The sequence below is a fragment of the Malaya genurostris genome, chromosome 3 (genome assembly GCF_030247185.1).
Source record: "Malaya genurostris strain Urasoe2022 chromosome 3, Malgen_1.1, whole genome shotgun sequence".
Classification (NCBI taxonomy): domain Eukaryota; kingdom Metazoa; phylum Arthropoda; class Insecta; order Diptera; family Culicidae; genus Malaya; species Malaya genurostris.
This window is the reverse complement of record NC_080572.1, coordinates 243,410,656-243,430,016: the sequence shown is the minus strand read 5'-3', so window position 1 is coordinate 243,430,016 and position 19,361 is coordinate 243,410,656. Positions and strand designations below refer to the sequence as shown.

At 36.8% G+C, this 19,361-nt stretch overlaps 1 protein-coding gene across 4 annotated transcripts in view; it reads left to right on the top strand.

The window, feature by feature from the left end:
- LOC131439580 (coronin-1C-like) overlaps positions 1-19,361 on the top strand; it is a 97,577-nt gene that overhangs the window by 45,802 nt on the left and 32,414 nt on the right. The gene's annotated exons all lie outside the window — the stretch shown is intronic.

The following is a 19,361-nucleotide window of genomic DNA, read 5'->3' as shown; positions in this document are numbered from 1 at the left end:
GTCGACTGCAAATTCCTTTTCGTCTCTCTCTCTCTCTCTCTCTCTCTCTCTCTCTCTCTCTATGAAAAGAATCATTCACAGACTCACGGCCACTTCTGAAATGTTCGTACCACTGATAAACGACAGTTTTCTTCAGAGTATCGTTGCCGAAACACTCTTCTAACATTTGCAATGTCGTTGCACCATTGAAACCGTTTTTAACGCAAAATTGAATAGAATATCAATGACAGATGTGGCAACATAAAAAATTTAATCGGGTGACTGAGAGCGCCATATGGTGGTGATTCCGGGAACTCTGTGATCAAGGTAGCATGGAGAGTAACTTTTTGTCAAGAAAGTTTCATTCAAATCTGACAGAGTGGCTATGATTTGGCAAACGGTTTGCAGTTGTGACCTGAAAATGGAACCATTCGTCACATACTCGACGATGGCATCCCAAGTTTACATCGAATAATGCCAGAAAGTTGTTGCTGTTTATCCGCAGCCATAGGATCAAAGTCATCTTTCGGCACGATTTAGCCAGATTCCAGATAAGCGAACTGCACTGTTTTTTTTTAACAAATGGAAAGGAATTTTACATTCTAAGTCTGCTTCAAATTAATGGTTTGTTTAACAGTGTTATTTTTGTTTATTTATGAAATATTAGCTTCATGTGTTGTTTACTCGAATCACGAAAAACCGGTAAAAGACTTCAGGAATCCAAACTAATCTGTTCAAATGGTACTGCATTAACATCACTTTCGCTATATCTATAATAGTGTCATTTTTTTTGCCGAAATCAAACGAAATGAGCTACTCCATTAAACATGAACTGGTTTGTACAATCTCTAAAAAAAAACAAGTTCGTGTGTGATCGAGGACAAAATTAGACTTATTCAACAGCTTTTAATTACTGCTTTCAACACCTACGCCTCGTTAAATCATCTCCAGCATGCACTGGCTTCGTCATTTCATTTTTATTTCAATTCGTTTTTCGAGGTCGAATGCATGTGTCGGTAAGGTCCGTGTCGAAATGATTGGAAAATTACTCCGGTGCAACAACTTGCAATTTTCCACCGCACGCGTTTTGTCTATTGCGCCAATGCATTGGATGCTGTTAATGAGAATCATCAGACACAATGATCATTTGCCTGAAACCAAAACATTCCAAACACTGGAACGTCGATCATTCTTCTCTTTTTCTTCTTCTTCGATCATTTTTCGGGCCTATTAGTGAATCGAGAGCATGGTTGGGTGTTCAATGAAATGTTTGTTGCTCTTAACCTCCTCCAACGAGTACATTTTTTTTCAAATGCATGCGTAACAATTAAGTAATCGTTTTATTTAATTTTTTGCGGCTGCACACAAGATCGTTTTGCATAACTTTACCTCTGTTGTAGGATAGGAAGCAAGGTTTGGCCTCCGAACGTCTTTAACGAGCCGAAAATCAAAGTTCCCAACTTTGTACCGAAGCCGCTTCGATCAATCATTGCCTGCAGCATCGGCCAGAAGATGTAACTTGGCGAAATATGGAAAACACTAGAGATCTCTTTCGGCTGACCGTACTAGTCTTGTGTTTGTGTGTGTCCACTGCAGTAAGAGTATTTTCTCCAAATTTGCAACTCTTCCGCCGCCAATGTTCCGTGTGTTGGGCATTCGGATAAACATTCAGATCGATTAAGCACGATACAAGTGTAGGTCGATTGGTAAAGCCATTGGCGGCACAAGTTCGATGAGCTTTGAGTTGCGTCTTCCTTTCGCTAGTTGATTATCCATTTATTTGAGAGCTATATGTGAATAAATGGTAGATACTTTACAGCCCACTCCCCATTTTTACAGGCGTATTTTGATGTATATTTTGTTTCGCAAAACTTAAAAAAAGTATTACTTGTCTTCATTCGTGCCAAGAATACAATGAAATAAGCTCCCCCAAAACACCATTTTTATCTGTATCTGATCATTTGTTTCCGCAGAAGTACACATAAATCTACTTTAATTTAAGCTTTTTACGATTATACCTAGAGATCTGAGTGCATACTTACGAAAGCGAGATGCGATTGAACGAAATAATCTCCGTGCATCATTATTCTAATTGAACAGTAATTCGCTTCCGTTTGAGTGCCTCGGTCGATTATTAGCTTCTGCAGACCCATTATCCAATTGTTGTTATGGAAGTCGGTGAATCCGACAACGTATGTTCTGAAGGGGATATGCACATGATTGTATCATCGCCGGTGGATTGGCCGTGCCGTTCGGATTCCAGTAATTAGTTGTGTGTTTCTCCAAACAGCCCGCACTGCTAAACATTCCAAAATATATCAGCCTCGGAAGGCTTCCAAATAACAACACATCGCAGAATTAGACGTGGAAGTTCCATTGAAAGGTGTTCAGTAGGATTTTAGCCGTTAACCTCGGCAGCTGCAATTTTTCCTCGCAACGCGCGAGAATGTTCCGTTTTTTTTCATTTTTTCAATTAAATTATAACCCGCGACTCGTAAGTATGGTTCCTCCGCAAACCAGACACCCGATCAGTGTCGATATTTCACCTTCGGTTAGGTACAGATATCAAAAACCGGTCGTTTGACTACATAGAATTAGACGGGTTACCACGGATGCATCTCTCGTCCGTAAGATTCTTGTTTGAGAAAGAATCATTAAACGATTGTGATGTTGTACCGGACGCTGTAGACATACCTGAATATTGATTATACCATATTCTTCGCAGATTTAACGAGTATATCTTTCTTTTCGAGAAAGGATAACATAAATATGAAATTTTCTTTAAACATGGCTTTGGAAATCAAAAATTTTTGCTTCGAATTGAATTTAACTAAATCCATACAAAGAATTTTGACGGAGGAATACGTCTTTCTTTACTGTGCTCACCTAAATGCATTTTCAAAAATTCGCAACACGAAAATGTAATGAAATTACTCCAGATTTGTTTTTTTAATAACTTTTTCCCTGTTTGAGTATTCTCTCTAATTCTCTCACGAAACGAATGGAAAAAGATGTAAGATTATTGACCACGTTTATTACGAAAACATTGTTTAAATAGTAAAAAAAAGGTCCAAACACGAAACAATAAAATCAACCGAATTTATAAATAGACCCTGTTGCAAGTTTACTAACTGCAGTATATGATAATCCTTGAACGGAGACGCATCGGGTGCGCAGGCAGGCATCTACGCCAAGACAGTGGAACTACACCCGGCATTATTCAGCTGGTGCTCCAGTCAATGGCGAAAATGAGCCCAAACGCAGAAAAACAACAACTAGTTCTTCTGTGAGCATATCTACTGTTGGACGTTCGCAGTGTGAGTTTCGCTTCAAACAAGAGCGATTGCGTCATCAAGCTGCTGGCCGTTTGCATTGGGGAAAAAGAAAACGAAAAGTGAACAAAGATGGGGAACATTATACATAATCAGCCATTCTAATGGCTCTAAATGTTATCTAAAGAACTATTAAGATTACTTCTTTGCAAATCGAAGGTTTGCAATAATTTGAATAGTTTTCTACAATTTGGTCCTCCTGAATGCCAGAAATGAAACCCGTACAGCATTTTGATAGTTCCTTTCACTGAAATATTAAGATATATGAAATATTGGAACATATGAGTGATTGCGTCATCATCCAGCTGCTGGTCGTTCGCATTCGAGAATGATACACCGAAATGTGAGCGACGCGGAAAAATCAATGAATAGGCCATTCTAAGTGTTTTCCAAAGGACTATTAGAATTATTTTTCTTAGAAATATGCAAATCGGAAGTAAAAATAATCCGTTTAGAAAAAATCTAACAAAATAATCAGTCTACACACTAAGAATTAATTCCTTTGTTCGGTTATATTTTTGACGAGAAATTTCGGTAATCGATAGAAATGACGGTATTTTACAATAATTATGCTATTTTTTACCGGACGTCTTTGTCCGGTAAAAAATAGCATAATTTTGAGTTTGACGTAAATTTTCGTTACAGAATTTTGTAAATAGATATACGGTAAAATTCATACGGTAAATCTGAATAGCCACCGAGTACGGTAAAAACCATACTGTCCGTATGGTAAAATTATCTTCCAATAATCTGTTCGAGTACTCAGTCAGGAATATCGGATCAGAAAGAAAATACGTCTAGCTTGAACGAGCTTCAGACAACTAATGAGAAAAATTTTATTTGTTACTAATAATTAACACATCGAATGGATTTAGGTACAGGTGCTTAAGTTTTTAAAACATTGAAACCACTAAAAACTTTTTGTTTACTTATAGGCAGAAAATAATAAATCACTTTTCCACTTGCTGCCTACACAAATCGTTCGAGGTTAATTTCTGACGAACTCAACGGATTGTGTAGTGTTTTGGAAGGCGCTCATAATTCCGGTCAGCCGGAAAACATTTGACCTTTTTTTTTCGTGGAATAAAATCATAGCCACAACACTTTGGAATTTTCTTCATTCGTTTTTGTAAATTTATGTTGTTTTTTGAAATCCGAAAATCCAGAATTTCAACCAAAGGAAAACAAACAAACGAAAAATTACCGAACAATCAGTTAGATCCATTTGGTTTACAGTTTACGGTAGTTGTTTGACAGTTCATCAATCACCGAACGATCGGTAATCAATTTAATAACCGATCTGATTACTGAACGTTCAGCTGTTGAAAATTCGGTAAAACAGGACCGAATTCTGCGAAATTTTCTTAGTGTGTAGTGAACCGTTCGCAGTGCGGACTGCACATTAAACGAATGCAAATAAAACCAACATTTCGTTGCTTTGAGTTCAAGAAAAATGCACCGAACAGTGTTTAATATGGGAATCAGGAATCAGAACTAATTGGCTCAAGTGGCACGTTCCCCTAGTTATAATTCGTTTCAATACTACAAGTTTTAAACGGTCAAACGGTAATCACATCTCGAATGTAGTCCAACGTCAATCTCGTGGTTATGTCTCTGGGATTGCGTACTCCAAAGTTTTAAGTATTAATCTTGCTTGCTTTAGCATGAACCATCCTAAAGTCTTTTCTAAATGCTCTGCAATTCATCGTCTCTTTTTAATGATTTTTTGTAGGTAACTGTAAACTAAATGTTAGGTCACTATCTATGAAAGTTGCCATTCAATCACATTTTGCCCCTGATAAAATTTCAATATTGGGTTACCACTTTTTCAAATCCTTTGGGACATAATTACAATGGCAATGAAATCGGTTTAATACCATTCAGAAGCATTTCATTTTTAGCGCTTTCAATTTTACATTTGACTGACGTTTAAAATTTACCGAGATGTGTCCTACACATCATAGATCATTCGCTCTATGCAAGCGCATCATCAAGTCGATGCCATTTACAGTTAGTTATCTTCTGTTTTTGACGATAAGTTTTGTCCAGATTCCAGTTTTCAAACTCGGAAAGCTCGGATTCATTCATATCTGACAGGCCGCATTATGAAGGTGAAAATAGGTGCCCACGTTACTTTAACATTCATTGCGACTTCCAGAGTTCCACAAGGAAGCCATCTGGGACCGTTCATATTCTTATTATACCTAAATGACATAAATTTTTCGTTGGAATGCATGAAGTTACCATTTGCCGATGATTTCAAATTGTTCCATCTTATCAAAGATTCTGACGACCTCGCTTTCAAACACAAACACAGTTAGATGTATTCCATAACTGGTGCAACGTTAACAGGATGGTACTAAACACCTCAAAATGTTCCGTCATCTCATTTTCTCGCAAACGAAACACGATCCCGTAAGACTACACTATTTCGACGGCAGTCCTGGAACTGATTTCATCAATCAAGGATTTAGGAGTGTAATTAGATTCTAAGCTCAATTTCAAAGATCATATTGATAGGACTCATGTTCCGCAATTCAGAAAACTTCAATAACATATATAGCCTGAAATCGCTTTAATCCGCTCAACCCTTGATAAGCTGTTCAGAGAAAATTGAGTTTTATGAACCATTTCCTAGTACGTGTCGATAATTCAAATGTATTCGATTTTCATTTGTCCCGGAACACTGTAGAAAACTTATTTTAAAGTTTTTTCACCAGACAGCTTTGGTTGTGAATTGCGTGTTTGGAAATTGTAGATATTTTGAGGAGATAGTTTGATAAATTAGTTTACGATAATGTGTAATATGTATCATTTGGATAAATGTAATCTGTTGGTACAAAAGGTGAGAAGGTTTTATGCCTGTTGGAGAAGGAGAAACAAAGTCTCAGCTCCACTGAGCTTTTAGCTTGTTCCTAAATGAATAAATCTGGGATCGAAATACAAGTTAAAAAAAATACGAAAATTCTTCAGCTGATAGAAACTATCCGTTCGAATTTTTTACCACTATTTCTGGTACTTCCCAGGAACTAGAAATCATGAGTCAAATTTAGAAAAAAAAACTTTTTTAATCCACCTAGTTGTGCAATGATGCCTTCCTAATATTATTCATTTTTTCCTATATATTACAGCAGAAATTACCGAAATGCCACAACTTTAGTTTAGAAAAGAATTTTTAAGATTTCTGTTGCACATTTGAATTTAAGTTAGTGAAAATCTATTGCATCATATGTGAGAAAGTGAAGATTTGATTTCTATTGTCGGTACTTCCGGCTGGATATTGGCATAGCGACATTCAGTTCATTCAACCATGCCCTAATATGACCTACACATTTTTTTACGATTCTCTATGACATGAATTTTGGAAAAAGTGTACCGGTAGTCGGATTTGGATAAAACTCAGCAAATCATGTCTCGTGATTTGCAAACTAGAGAAAATCACTAGCCAATATTCCAGAAATTGACGTTTTCATACTGAGCACCCTATCTCCGGAACCAGTGGTTTGATCCGAATGAAAATTGGAATATTCTTATGGCATCTTAAGAACTTTCATCGCCGAGAAAAGTGAGTGACATTATTTTCACATTTTTTGTGCATTATTTCCATATTTTTTATGCATATCACCCTGTAATTCCGGAACCGGAAGTTGTATCCAAATGAAATTCCGGAACTCTGTATGGGACCATAAGACCTTGAATTTTAATCTAAGTTTGTGAAAATCGGTTCTGCCATCTCAGAGAAAAGTGAGTGACATTATTTTCACATTTATAATGCATTATTTCCACATATTTGATGCATATCACCCTGTAATTCCGGAATCGGAAGTTGGATAGAAATAATATTCCGGAACTTTGTATGGGACTACCTTTAATTTAAAAATAAGTTTGTGAAACTCGGTTCAACCATCTTTGAGGAAATTAGGTGATATTAATTTCACATTTTTCCTGCATACTAACATACCAACTTTGTATGCGACCATAAGACCTTTTATTTGAATAAATGTTGGTGAAAATCGGTTTAGCCATCTCAGAGAAAAGTGAGAGACATTATTTGTCACACACACACACACACACACACACACACACACACACACACACACACACACACACACACACACACACACACACACACACATAGTCGCATACGAATTTCTCGAAAATTCGGAATGGTTCTATGGGATTGAAGACTCTCATCTGAATCTATGCTTGCAAAAATTGACCCAGCGGTCTCTGAGAAAATCGGGTTTACATTTTAAATATCATATTAGTATGTTGGTATTCATTAGTTAATCTAAACACTGTTTTTATCAAGCGAGTTGCTATTATAAATTACATTATATAAAATACATTTATTTTGTACATGATCTTATAACTATTTCAGGTTTGTTTGTATCAGTTCATCACTTTTATTTAATATAAGATAGCTGGCTATTGGTTGAACTCATGGAAGAGAGAACAGTCTAACATAAAATGAAATTTAAATTGGAAATCCAATGGACTTAATGAAATAATAAAGAAGTTCCATGTAAGGAACGTCACGACAAGCAAGAATGTCGCGAACTGGGACATTGGATAGTCTACCTTGGCTACGCAAGGAATTTATTAGTTGAGATCTGACATCACGATACTCCACGCATGTCCAAACGACATGGTCAATATCGCGGTAACCTTCGCCACAAGCACAATGATTAGTCTCGGAAAGTCCAATTCGAAGAAGATGTGCATCTAACGTGTAGTGATTGGACATGAGTCTGGACATCACACGAATGAAATCTCTACTCACATCCAGTCTCATGAACCATGCCTTTGTCGATATTTTAGGAATAATTGAGTGCATCCATTGACCCAGATCATCTCTATACCAAGAAGCTTGCCAGCTGGTAAGTGTTCTTTGGCGAGACGCGCTATAGAATTCGCTGAAAGCAATTGGTCTCTCATAAATTTCACCCTCAATAGCACTACGTTTGGCTAAAATATCGGCTCTTTCATTGCCTGGAATGGAGCAATGAGCCGGGACCAAGGGGAGGACGCTTAGAACAATGTGCCAATCACACATTAACACAATGCGTTGCCGCATTTATCAATATTGGCACTTTCGTTTTCATACAGTTGCACAGTTGCGGCACACAAGGGCTCAGTTTTGACAAGTAGCTGTTTCATGGGGAACAGCGTGGCACACTTTGACTCACAGTATATTACGTGTTTTTTTAGAGGCACAATATAGTTTGTGTTAAGCGACTCTCCCCTTGGCGGGGACCCAAACTATTGTGATTTGGTAATTATTATTCAATATGACGTTCAGGCACTATTTTATTTTGCCCAAGAAAAAAGGTTCATTTTTGCCAGCAGCGTTTGAGCGAATGGCTTCAATTGCACTCAGACTATCTGTGAAAAGAAAATAATGGTTTGGAGATAATGTGACGATTACACTCAAACTATAATAAACTGCTGTTAACTATGCTATATAAACAGATACAGGTTCTTGAAGCATAAATGAACCCGAAACATTACTGTTGAATATACCAATCCCAGTAGCCTCTTCAATTCGTGATCCGTCCGTGTAAAATTGCAAGATTATTAGTGCAAAAAGTTCATATTCAGGAATGTTTTTTTTGTTTTCATTAAAAATCATGTAATTGAGCCAAATTCCTAGAACTCTGTTGAATTTTTGTATCGATGGCTCACATCAACTATTATGAGAAAGGGATCATCACACCTCTAGGTGGATTGAAATAATGAAAAGGCTCACTAACGAAAAGGCTCGGTTATCTTTGTTTTAAGATCAAAATAATTGTTCGTGGAAGTTTGAAAGTGTGTTATGATTTAGAAATAACTGCAAAAGCAGCATTCTATGACAGAAGTAAAAAAATGATTTGGAATTCTGAATAATCAACACTTAATTATTCAACATGCAAAAACTAATTTTATATTTTTAACAGATTCTTTTAGATTATAAATAAAATTCAATTTCGATATAATGCATGAAACTGTCTGTTGTAATAAAATCGCGCATATCCTTCTAGTAGGAAACAAAAATCAAAATCGTATTAGCTCACATAGCACGCTCGTGATTTGGCCTTATCTAGTATCTGAATGGGTCGTTGGGCTGTGTTCCTGTTAAAAGTTAATATTTGTATCGCGTGTTTTTTTTGTTCGTTCCTCATGCCTAAATAATCGAATAAAAGCGATAAATTACGATTCGTGACCGATATCGGTAGGCACTTTGCCATTCGTGAACTCGTAAAATTAAAGGAAACGGATTTTGTTGTTTAGTCGCCTCATGGCTTTCCCGTGAAGGCCGACAACTGAACGATAAGACTTTTTGTCGGTGTACAATTAGTTTTGCACGGTATTCACCAATAATCGATAAATACACGGATGACCCTTTCAAGAGTAGTAAATATTCAAATAGGTCAATGACGAGGCGAGCTGGTGTTTAACAACCTTGTTACAGGTCTTGCAAAGTTACTGCAAAGAAACTTTGTAAGGTGTTCTTCGTTTCAGATTCCTTCAATATCGAAATGCTATTGACGCAGTAAGTATATGAATTGTATGAGTGAAAAGTTACACAACATGACTAATTGTTTATTGTATTTATCAAAGGCAGTTGCGATAGTATATTTGATCAAAGCCTCGATGACAGAAAGAAATGGCTCTTGGACGACTAGTGCCATGAACTTGTATTATAAATTCTTCACTGTAAACCATTCACATACGCCCCAATCATAATTTAATACATCATTCATCGCACATCAAGAAAGAGCAGCAGACTCCTTCGTTTTGCGTCTGGCAAACGGAAAGATACATCATAATAATAACAACACCGGCAAGTGACAGGTTCGCACCGGTGACTGGCACTGGGTGGAAGGGTACAGAACGCACACCGAAGGGTCATTTGCAATTCAATAGATGCCTATGGATAAAAAGCCTCATCCCACCGAAAAACTGTCTGTGTTAGTCGGCATGTGCGGCATTCGATGGAAAGGATGACTCATCGCAAGATTTGCGCAGAATCCAAATCTTGGATCCACCGGTCGTTCTCCCCTCAGCCACCCCAGGCGAGGTTTAGAACCTCGAAACAGAGAAACAAACAAACATAGGATGGAAGCCTTTTGTGCCTTTTTGAATGGGGATGCAAAGGTTCATGAAATATTCGTTCGTGTCGTCGGATTCGGGACACTGAAAATATGTTGGCAAAACTGTCATCACACTGCTGTAAATAGACGATAGGACACACATAAATAGCAACAAACAATGACGATGCTCGCTTGGGGCTTGTATCGATGATGGAAATGCAGTAGCAGATTTCAGGGATCAATTTCCGATAGGAATGCTGTCACTTTTTTCATACCTTCGTTTGTTCATGCCTTGAGTTCGAGTTTAGGAAAAGTAATTGCTTTGTATGGATTAAAATAAAACCACAACAAGCAACGCAAAGTCTTTGCATTACATTGCTTTTGTGGAATTTGACCTTTCTGTTTCAAGTTTCAATAGACTTCGCAGCCGATTCTTAGCATTTGCATGGCTAGTACGACGATCCTACTGACACTAAGAATCCTTCTAGGTCGGGGCTCTAAAATACGACAACTGACTTGTAAAATCAACGCCCTATCCATTGAACCGCAAATCTGGGATATTGAAATTAGTACGCTCTTGAAATTAACAATACATTTTTATTTTATTGTAATGTTTATGATCATCGTATTACTTGGGAAATAATTATAGCTAACTGGCTGTGTCATCAGTTTCACAAGACTATGCACCGCTAATGAGCAAGCTAGATGTTTTCTACGCTTTCTGCAGACGTTTCAAGTAGTATGAAAAAATCTTCAAATGTTTACACCTTAATGATCATTCGCGAATAAAGCCGTTGTGATAGAGATTAGTCTTAGTGTGTGATGAGAGGAACCCATTCTTTGTCCACGTGTTGTGTACAGCAGGACGCTGGCATTTCTACTCTCTCTGTCCGAGATGTTTCTGTCGGATGATATGAAAACCCTATTATACACATGACCAAATAATTGCAAGTGACATTTTTTAAATGAAAATACACGGGAAATTTCATAATCAAAAAGGATCTTCTACGATGAATGAGCTGAATTTTGACTGCAACCACTTTATCAAATATGTAATTTATTAGGAGCTGATTTTTTGTATCGCATATGTGAAGACAGGATGAGTAACATTTAGACCGCCACTGAATTGTAGTTTCGTTTGCTTTGAAGCAATATATTTTTCATTATTTTCAATCGTTTATATTATTCTTTTTTACTTCTATGTTTCGTCTTAGACTCATCATTTCATTAGCATATTATGTTGGACTGCTAATGCCATCTCGCGGATCTACATAGTCCGCTAAGCAAACTTTATTTGGCTGAACTCTGACTTTTTGGTTATTTTGGTTTGTCCATCCCTAGCATAGAGTATAAATTTGTCAAGAAATTTTGCTCAAACTGTCAATTAGTTTGTTCACGGCCGCTGTTAATGCATTTGGCGATTTTTGCTATGGAATATTCAGTAAAAGAACGAGTTTATTTGAAATTGTATTTTTTTTTTAAATTTTCATCATTGACACATTGAAAATGGCGCAAAAAGCTTACATGGACTCTTCTATGTCTCGAGTACAGCCATACGAGTGGTATAAACACCAAAGAAACCGTAACAAAAACATTGTGCTGAAAGATCATCGTGGGTCTGAAAGAGAGATTGCTCGTGACTAAAACGCCATTATACAGCGTTTGCGTGAGTCCATTCGTAAGAAAAGACCAGATGGCGAAAGTATGCGATATTTTTATTAAACACGGAACAACTATCATCGTTCACGCACCATATTCGCCAGATCTGACGCCGTGCGACTTTTTCCTGTTCCCGAATTTCAAATCACCCCTTCGCATTAAGCGTTTTGAGTCGACTGAATCGGTAAAAGAAAACTCGCTGAAGGAGCTATAAGCCATACCAGCGTGAGCCTATCAAGAGTGTATGGAAGATTGGGGTAAGCGCTGGTATAACATATGTGTATCGCTTCAAATATTTCGAAGGAGATAAAATAAATTTGGACTAAAATTTTATTTTTTTTATTTTATTTACAAAATTCAGATTTTTTTTAGCAGAATTTCTTCTGAGCGGCACGAATTCACGCTTTAAGAGATTTTAAAAATTCAGAGTTACAACAGATTTTTTTTTCGTCTTTTGTACATACGACCTCACAATGCAAAATTTAGTCTTCCACCCTAACTTCTGGCACATTAGCGCTTCCTGAACGCACTTATCTGGCAGAGATTTTGTATTCAACATTATCACACTCGACACAGTATACCTCGATGTTACCCGAAGCAATTGTTTCCGCATAACGTTCACGTCTAAACTGGATATAGCCTGAGCTATAAATTTTTTTAAATTGTATTTCAAATACATCCTTTATATCTAGACGCATTTTTTCATTCAACTAGATTTCGATTTCGTTTTCTGTTGGTATAGCTTTGCATCGCTTTAAAATTTGATCACGAAGGCCAAGATACTTTTGTTTATTGGATTTGATCATTTTAAAAGCTTCCTATTATCCCATATTCTGAATAACGACGTATTGGTTTTTCGATCGTTTTTCATTTGAATTCTTAATAACGTTAGGAAAATCAAAGTTAGCTAGGACTCGATCGAAAAATCAATACATTGTTATTCAGAATAAGGGTTATTATTCACTACACGCTAGTGTCTTAGTTTGTGTCGTCTCGACCGATACCATTTCTACCACTACTATAGATAAAAAATAAACATAAGTGACTGCATTTAGCTGATCGGAAATCGTCAAGTTCAGCACGAACAGTGAAACAAACATCTCCCGCATAAAATTGGTAGTAGTAAGCTAAACAGCAAAGAAACAACTACAATGTTCTTGAAGTCATCAACAGCGATGCAATTATGGACGAAATCGACAAACTCAGGAGCAGGAAAAAGGATCCCAGATTGTTTTAAGAATTTGTATCTGTTCAGAAAAAAACAATTTCACTTGAAATATAGACTCGTGAGTTGATGTCGGTATATCGAAGCAACGAAACACGTGATCAATAAGGTGTCCGCTGATTAATCCTTAGCTCTCAGCATACAAATTCGCACAGTAAAATTAGTTGGTTTGCTACTTTGCTCCGCGAATTCGATTACTTCGGCTTCGTATTTAAGAAGGTACATTATGTTTTTGACGCGATCTGATTTGTTCAACTGTAGCTCTTGTACCTTTTTTATGTCGTAAACATTTTTTCCTTCAGGCTAAAATGAATTTTTTTTCTTAAATAGTTTAAAAATAAATTCTACAGCAGTTTATGGGAAAATATGATTATTTTAGCCTTTCTGTTTTATTGGTTATAGTCTCAGCAGCCATCCGTTTGAAATTACCATGAGAATTGGAGCGGATTAAAAACGGTACTCGAAACAAATGCAACACGTTCTTTTGTGTCTATCATTTTATTGATGAAATTTTGGGAAAAACTACTTCAGAGAGTTACCCAACGACCGATAGCAAACTGTTTAAAGCCGGGTACAAATTGAAGATATAAAAAATAGTTTAGAGTAAAGAGTAAAAAAGTTTAAGGAACGAAAGCGATGAAATGCAACCCTGTGAACGCAGAGAAGATGAGGGATTTCTTCAAGCAGAATTCGAACCTTTTGCTTCGGGATGAGACCAATAAGGTCAATTCGTCCGTCTGGTTCGTTCAACAAGCAATGAAGTGGGTTGGACTTCATATCTTCAGAGTTACGAAGGGGTCTAACCGAACCAATAAACAGAATTCGATGGCCAAATTATGCGTCTTTGGTTCAGCCGAAATGAATCGTAATGGACGACGAGACTTACGTTCAAGTGAATATCTAGCATTTCTAAGGACTGAATTTGACTACAAATCTCGCCTGTATTAGAAGTTTCGGAAGAAGAAGGGCTAATAATTTGCTAAGAAGTACTTGGTGTGGTAGATAATCTGTGGGTGCGTTAAATTCAGCAAGCCGTGCATAACGATCGGCGCCATGAACGCTGAAGTATATAAAAAAGGATGCCTCCAGAAAAGCTTGCTGTCCTTCCTCCGTTCCCACAAAGGTGACACTCTATTTTGGGAGGATCTGGCATCGTACCATTGCGCGAAACCGGCACTGGAGTGGAACAAATCCTACGGTGCTGTGTTAGTGCCGAAGGAGACAAATCCGCCAAACTCGCCAGAACTTTGTCCAATAGAAATATTCTGGGCGATTATTAAGGGAAACAATAAAAACAGGGCAGGTCTCAAAAAACGACAAGAATTTGAAGAAAGAGTGAATGAAAGTATTCAAGAAAGATGACGCAAGTGTTGCATTCTACGAGAGGAGATTGGATAAACCAACTTTGCGAAAACATGCGAGAAAAAAAATTCGATTTGAAATAAATTTTTGGTGATTATTTTTGTTCGTGATTTTTTTTTGAGTACGATCCTTTATTTTACTAAAAGTAATTTTTCTTATGCCAAAGATTAATTGGTACACACTGTTTTTATATTCGTTTGTTCTTAGACTCATCAGTGCATAGCAGTTCATGTTGAACTGCCAGGCAACTCAGCAGACGTAATGTTATCTCTACTGATGAAGTCCCGATCGTAAACAAATTAAATGGACTGACTACTCGTCATATAAAATGATAAAAGTGTATAACAACTCATGTATTTTGGGGACCTTTTAAAAAGATTGATTTCGAACTCACTTCCATAGGCAATCAAAACTCACTGCCCAGTGCCAGCGTCAGTGTATGCTAAAACATTCAAATTCGTTCCGATCACTCGGCGGCCACGGTGCAACTACTCGCGGAACGGTTTCCTGAAACCGTTACAGATTACGAAAGCCCACTAGACGTACGCATGCGGTCATCTACTTGAACTAATTTGGCTCAATCGATGTTACTGGGCGCTGGTTTCCAGTCCGGGTAGTTCCATCTTACCGAGGGAAGAGAAGCAGTTAATTGAAAACATCATTTAATAAATAAATATTCATTATGGCCACAGCCGCAGCTGATCTAAACATCAACAAGCCAAAGTGGCGCATAACCGGCCCCTTGAAGCATCCCACCGAAAACATTGAGCGAAACAATAGCGAATGAAGAAACTTTTTTTTTATTTATTTTTTTGTTTCGACTGTAACTGCAGCTCAGTTGGACTGAACCCGATTCGGCATTATTCATCGTTACATGCTCTGTACACTTGACTCGATGATACACAACGGAATGAAATATTCTCAAGAGTGCACCGGCCCATATTTACCACCCAAAACGAGGCGTTGGTTACCGGGTTTACCATTGTTGAGACACTCGGGGTCCAAGTATTCGAACCGTGGACTTCAAACTTACTGATGTCACTTACGAAGATATATTGGTGTTGTATAAAGGCTGGAAAAGTATAACTTTTACTTTACCTAGCCATAATTTTCATACCATGACTCATGCAGCTGACGGAATGAAGTCATAAGTTTCCAACAAGTGGCAAGGTCCCATACATGTATGTTCTTGTGAGAGGAAATGTGTGAAGATTAAATCTCTTTGGGACCCCGTTAAAAAGCAACTATGATGATCATGATGATGCTTTAGAGTGAATTGCCGACCACGTAAGGAAGCAGGTACTGTTTGAATTTGATTCATGTTCTTCTTCGTACTAGGTTCGGCTGGATTCAACCAGGAGAACTGCTACTCTTGAAAACCTGTGAAGGTGATAAGTGCTGCTACTGCTGTTGACCTCTTTTAGCTTGATTAGGGTACTATTCTTCTCTTTTAAACCAGGGAACTAAGAGTTCGGGTATTCCCGAGTACTTGAAAAACAAGCACAATCACGATGGGAACGTTGTTTGGCTACTGTTGGGTTTTTGGGAAACCTTTTTAAGAACAGAATAGTTTCAAGTGACATAATCTGTTTTGCCGGCGAGTCGGAAAAATAATGTATCTCAACACTTGTGCGTTCATTGATCTATCACTATTACTTCGTCTCAACTTGTTCGCCATTCGATCGAAACCGGATAGCTGCAATGGAATTTTCTACTCAACATTTGTTCAATTATTCTCAGTTCTTTTTCCCGAACCGACTACAGACGAAAACATACAGTGATGTGTATTTACGTTTCTTCCGCAAATAAGAAGAACGTTTGCTCGATATGTTTTTGTTTACGTGTACAGCTGCTTCACCCGGTTCGGAATCAATATACATTTTCTTCCGTTTCTCTTTTCGTTTCAACAGAAAATTCACTTTTCAAACGTCTCACGGGTTGCATCTGCTTCTCAGAGTAAGTCAGAGTGAACTGTGTTCCCAGATTGAAACGCAATTATTATATTATTATTATTATTTTCCCTGTAAGATTCATTCCACGTTCGGTCAAAACAGTGTTTTCTGGAAAGATTTTAACGTGTAATACGTGTTGATTTAGCATAGCGACTAATTTCAAAATTGATTCTTTTAAGAATGGGTAGAATTCGAAAAAAAACTTAATTCATCTGGAATAAAGGTCTTTTTCATTTCACACATATTCCTCAAAATACTTTGCTTAGATACTTTAAATAAATAAAAAAAAATCAACTAACATGACCTACAAATTAGATTAGTTGTGCACCCAGCTTAGAAGATTTTTTTGCATCGTCGCACTAAACAAAGGTTTGAAACTTCAAGGAGGGTAAGGGATAAACAGTTTCGGAAAACCTTTTTTTTACATTGTCGTGTAGTTAAACATTCCAAAAATATCGATCGATGATTCAGTGTAAGTTACCAAAAATATTTTTTGCTCACTTTTTGAGAAAAAAATTAAACCTTTTTTTCTGAAAACCAATTTTTCGAAGTCCGTGAACACGATCCTGCAAAATCTACTGAACCGATTCTTTTCATACTTGGAACATACTTTCTTGGTATAAAACGTCTACCCTCTACGTTTTTGAAATTTTTCCATTTTCATATTATGGTACTTTTCGACCTCAAAATTGGCGGAAACGCCACGAACTGTTAAAAAATCAAAATAATAACTTGAGAACAACGGAGGGGGGAGAAATAACTCGTACTTTAAGTAAATTTTAGAACATTTTTGATTTCATTCTACGTCGAGTTATCGTGTTCACCGAGCAACGTGATTCTCAAAAGATTTCAATATTAATATATGGAAATTTAACTGAATATTCTTTATATGATGCTTTATAATGTAAAAAAAGTTTAAATAAATTTGCTTAAGCTGTTTCTCCGTAAAAAATACAAAAAAAGTGTTTTTTGATTCAAATTATCCCTTACTCCACGCTTAAGCACTCGTCAACTTGAAATTCCGGAATCGGATGTCGTATCCAGATAAAATTCATTACTTTTTTTTAAACACCATGAGACCTTCCATTTGAACTTAAGTTTGTGAAAATCGGTCTAAAAAACATCTCGGAAAACTAGGCAGTGAGCCTTTAAACTTATATTATCAAATAAACAAAATCTCTGAAAATTGAAATGTGTACCAGTTACTGCTAAAACGCCCATGATTATTTTCGTTTTTTTCTTGAAATGTTTTTTTTTTACTTTTTTTCAATTCGATGAGCAATATGAAACGATAAAAAATTTGATCAGAATTTCTTTTTTTTTACTTAGAGCTTAATTGTGTCAAACGAATGTTGGTTGTTAAAAGAAAATCAGATTTGCTATTGTTCACTATATCAACAACAAAAAATTGCTGGAGTTTCCTTGAATTTATTTATTTTTTGCAACATTTTGGTTTTTGTAACATTAACATAAACTGAGATGTTCGAAAGTATAACCGATCTATGGTCTGATTTTGCACTGCGAAAAAAATGCCTTCCCATATTTTCATCCCAACATGTTAGGATCTCAATGCGTACAGTATTTTTTCGGAACCAAATAAATAAGAAGCGAAGACAAAATTACTGATGCAGTTGTGCATAGTGTCTTAACATGTTCTTCTCTGGTGCATACTAGGTTCGGTTTTCAGCTTGTTCTGAAAAATGTGTGAGTTGTGTCAAATCTGTATAGAATAGAAATAGAAAGTTTGTTAATCTAGAACATTTCTGATATGAGTAGAGATGTGTTTTTTTTATCTTTGTTTGTGTGTCTCTAAATTTTTGCGTGTGTCTCTAAATTTTTGCGCCTGTGTATATGAACTAGATATTTTAAAGGGATAACTGTACAGATTTTCATAAACTCATATTCAGACAGATAGAGGGCTGTTCTGTTCTATAATCTACTTTTGAGCTTTGTTCGGATCCGACAAGAGATACGGATGACAATTGATATCCAACCGAAGCACGATTTTTTTTTCAAATAGTTACTGTCGAAAAATGACAAATTCTACAAAAAAGAGGGCCAAGTGTGCTATTCTATTCGACACAGTTAATCGAACTGAGCAAATTCTTATAATCCTTTACAAAACTTCTTAATTTCATCTGGATCCGATTTCCGATTCCGGAATTCCAATTTAAAATTACTTACCTTTCTTAGAGATGGCGTAATCGATTTGTATAAACTTAGATTTTTATGAATTTCTTTATGGCATATACAAAACTTCTGCATTTCATCTAGATCCGACAGTTCGGGTTTACATTTCATCCAAGTCAGTCGATAAAACAAAACCGCTTACGTTGGGGACAGAAGAAACCAAGTACAGTATTGTGTAGTGAACAATAGACCTCGAAAATGAGTGAACCAAACAAACAAAAGCTACCGCCGGTACGAAAGAATACAATTATTGTTGACTTCAGACAGTGCAAAATTCGACCTTCAATGCGAGAACTTGAAGGTTTGCTTAAGGAGCAAATGCATCTTGACATTAAACGTGTGCATTTACTTCAATGCAATAAGACCAATAATGTTGTTTATATCCACTTCTATAAAGAGTTGGATGCAATTCAATTCGCTAAAGACAATAATAATGTGCACAATGTGGAGCATGAAAATATCAAGTACAACATTCCAGTATATATGGAAGATAGTGCTATAGAAGTGCGTGTGCATGATCTTCCCTCAAGCGTCATCGATCCTTATATTCGCGCAACTATGTCCCAATACGGAGAGATTCTCTCTA